Here is a 4,089-nt window from a genome sequence, read left to right on the forward strand (position 1 = left end):
ATACTCTATAGCAAAAATCTCTCTTAAAAAAAATTAAGTCCTTAATATTTAATTTCTTTCCTTCCATCCTTCCTTACATCAACAAATATTTATTGAACATATTCTACATCCCAAGCACCTTGTTAAGAGCTGAAATAAGGGGCCAGGTGGTGATATAGTGGTAAAGTGTGATGCTCTGTGAGGCTGATGCACGTGGGAAGGTTTTGGAATCACATCAGGAGATGATGCTGGCCCCACATGTGTCCATGACCTGGGGCTGGTTGAACCTGGCAAAGGATTGCAGCATCGGAGCTCCGCTGAGGGTGTTAATTCTCTCACACTCTCATCACTGACAAAATAAACTTAAAAAATAAAAATAAATCAAAGAGTTAGACCAGGCTAGGTTCCTGTATTCATAGAACTTACATCTATGAGGAAATATGGACATTTGATTTTAAAATTACAGAAATAATTTTTATATATATATTTTAAAAAGTAATGGTAGGGTGCATGTGCATGCATGAGAGTGGTAGAGATAGAGAGAGAAGAAGAAAAATCAAGCACCCTCCACAGGGTCTGGCCTTAATCCCCTTCTTCCAGTTCTCCAGCCCATCAGAGCCAGTGCACTTGCACACGTATCTGGAATGTTTCGGGCTAACTGGACCAGGGATCCGAACCATGTGAGATCTAACTTCTCTTGTGCAGTGCATTAACACTGAGCCGGCTACAGGAATAGTTATGATTTCCTGGAACAACAGTACAAGCAGAGCAAGTAGTGTATGAAGGGAACTTGGTGCACTCGAGGAACTGAAAGGTCAGTGTACTGCACATGAGGCTGGGGAATGAGGAACAGAGCAGAGCAAGCTTGGTCTTTGGAATACGGTAAGGATTTTGGCCTTTATCCCAAGAGCAGTTGAAATCCTAAGGGATATAGATGATTTAACAATCTATAAAGGACTATAATATTAGTGACGAAAGAAGTAAAAGAATAGGGACCAGCAGATGGCATAATGGTTACGTTGATGGACTTTCACCTGGCTGACTGAGGTTTGAGTCCTTGACCTGGCTGCTTGCAACTCATGTATGTGCATGTCCAAGATCCCAGAAGGAGAATAGAGAAGAAATAGCAGCGTGACCATCCCCCTGGGGGTTGTTTTCTCACCTTCTCTCTGTCTCTCTGGCAAGCACACACACTCTATGGCAAAAATCTTTCTTTAAAAAAATAATAAATAAAAAAAAGATTAAATAGATAAGAAATAATATTTAAAAAGTATGAATAAGAGATCATGCAGATCTTTTGAAAATGACTTTAAAAACTCAATCTGAAAATATCAAAATGAAAAGAAAACTATCCTCTGAATACTGCTAAAAGGAAAATTTTGAAGAGGAAATCACTGGTCTAACATAAAATAAAATATTTGCCTTCCAGAGATATTTAGCTGTAAAATATTAGGAACATCTGAGTTTAAAAGTGCAATACCCAGCCCAGCAGGTGGCATGGTGGTTAAAGTGTTGGACTCCCACATGGCTGACTGAGGTTTAAGTCCTGGACCTGGTGGGTTAAAACTCATGCCAGCACATGTGCATGCATGCCCAAAATCCCAAGAGCAGAATAGAAGAAAAAAAAATTGCAGCATGGCCATCCTCCCTGGGAGGGTGATTTCTTACTTTTTCTCTCACTGTCCCTTTTTTTTTTCTCTCTCCCTCTCCATGTGTCCTATGACAAAAATATTTAGACAAAAAAAAGTGTGATGCCCAAAAATGTTCTAGAGATGCATTTGATGGGGAGGGTTATGAAACCAATTACCCATTCTATTGTGTGGTTCAACAGTCAAAAACTCCTGACTGTCCGACAGCTTCCAATGAATTTTTTAAGGAATTAAGTTTTAATCTTATATTTACTGGAAAGAATTTCTATTTCCTCTCATATCTGGTAGAGAACCTCCTTTACTGATAAACAACTAGAAAAATGGACAAAATACATGAAACAACACAGAAAGGAGAACTGTGATCCCCAAGAGAAAGGAAACAAATAAGATGAACCCTCCGATCATCTCAGCTTTTTATCTGTAAATGATTTCTAGATCATAGCACAGGAAGAGAAGAATAAAGCCAACACACTTACCAAGATGAGAAGACAGAGGGCAGAATCTGGGAAGCCACGATGGCCAGGATTTTCAGGGCAGACTACCAGGGACCCATGCAGAAGAAGAACACCATGACTCTGCAGAGAAATCCTCGCTAGTCTTTGGCTGATTCTAGATATGAGTTATGTATTGGGTCGTCATGGAAGTCATGAAACATTTTTGTATAGAAAATCATAGAAAAATATGTCATAACTCTCCAGATGACCTAAGAGAACTTTATAAAAACCAAAGTACAATAGCCAGAAAACCATAAGCCAAATTATTCTGAGAGTTCACTCAGGGTTAGGAGATACTGGAGTCTCTACCAGCCAGAGAAGAGAGATCCTGTTAATTTCATAGAACATTCAGTGAAGACCTCAGAAGGGCCATACCTTGTACTACTAAAGAGTCAGAGAGTAGTAACCTTGCTAGAGATCCATCCTACCAAAGCCTGAAAACAATCCTCAAAAGAATAGAGCTGATTCTCAAGTAACTGAGTTTTCTGGGAAACAAAACAGCACAAAACAAAACCTTGAAGATCTTTAAAAGAAGAAAACAAAATTTAAAACAAAAATACTTGATACAAATATAAAAAATCATAATGTTCACCAAGCAAAAATGGTTAGATATTCAAAGAAACAGAAATATTTGACACATAACAGAAAGAAAAACTGCAATAGATTCTTTTTTTTTTCCCCCAAAAGGAAAAGGAAAGTTCATTGAGAAAAACAGTGCCTGAGGGTCTGAAACGGGAGGTCTTTAGCCCAGCCTACCCTGGAGTCATCAGTATTTACATGGGAGGGGTGAAGGGGTAAGGTCATGAAAATGGCTGGTACTTTGTTTAGCTTACTTGCCAGCTCATCTGGCTGCCAGTAAGAGAAGACTCTGGCCTGAGGATTCTGGGCCAAACGTTGCTGCAACCATCTCCTCATTTTCTGACAGGAAATTTCTTAAAGGCCATTCAGTGGACATCAAACATTTCCAGCCTTTATTTAGGAAAAAAAGATGGGGCAAGGGTGGGACAAAGGAGTATGGGTGATGGCAAGTCTTCTGGAGCTGCTTCAAGCTGAGAAAGTGCATTCGTTGTTTAGGGTGATGAGGAGGGGTGTGGGTCCTCTGGAGGCAGGTGTGAGCACTGTCTGCTCTGAGGCGCCAGGACATGTTCAGCTGTTTGGGGGGCTACTTGTTGGATGGCATCTTGGATGAAGCGGTTTAGCATTTTTAGGAGTGGAGGTCCTACAGAAACCAAGAGAAGAGTTCAGTGGAGGCAACCAGGGGAAGGATGAAAGAGGCAGAGACCTCCTTTTTCTGCTGTGAGGTGGTCTAGGCCTCTGGTTTTGAAGCGTTACCACAGCCATGGGAACATGGGTAAGCAGAGGAGCCACAGTAAAAGAACAGGCCAGTATTAAAAAGGCAGTTTGCAATGTGAAGAAAGAACAGATGTCTCAGGATTTGATTTCTGCCCTATGATTTTATTTCTTTAACTCCTAAGGCATTTGTCAAAGTAGTCCAGTAAGAGACTGGATAGGTGGTGGGTTTTGTGAAGTAGCACGGTACCACTTTTTGTAAGAACGTCTCCGTTTTACAGAGGGCAAAGACAATCTGGTTTAACAAAGAAACTGTGAGAGGCAAAGCAAGGGTTCTGTAAGTGGCAGTTGGAGGATCCGCTGGTGGATCTTACCACTAGGCAGTAGTAGCAGCCTGAAGTCAGTCCTCCCATGGTCACTCCTGATCCCTGTATGACCTTTTGGGGTTATTATTATTATTATTATTAAAAGTTGATTGGGACAAGAATTTGTCCTTTAATTTGGAAAACACTTTCTTTAAATTTTAGTCAACTTGTCATATGTAAAGTCCCTTCACAAAATTACCTTCATAATTCTTTTCTCTCTTTCTTATTCACTATATATATATTTTTTTCTTCTAATAAGTTTACTTTTGGAAATAACCTTAACCTCTGATTTAGACAAAAATTAGTTTTTCA

This window comes from Tupaia chinensis, unplaced genomic scaffold (assembly GCF_000334495.1).
Source record: "Tupaia chinensis unplaced genomic scaffold, TupChi_1.0 Scaffold000010_1, whole genome shotgun sequence".
NCBI lineage: Eukaryota > Metazoa > Chordata > Mammalia > Scandentia > Tupaiidae > Tupaia > Tupaia belangeri.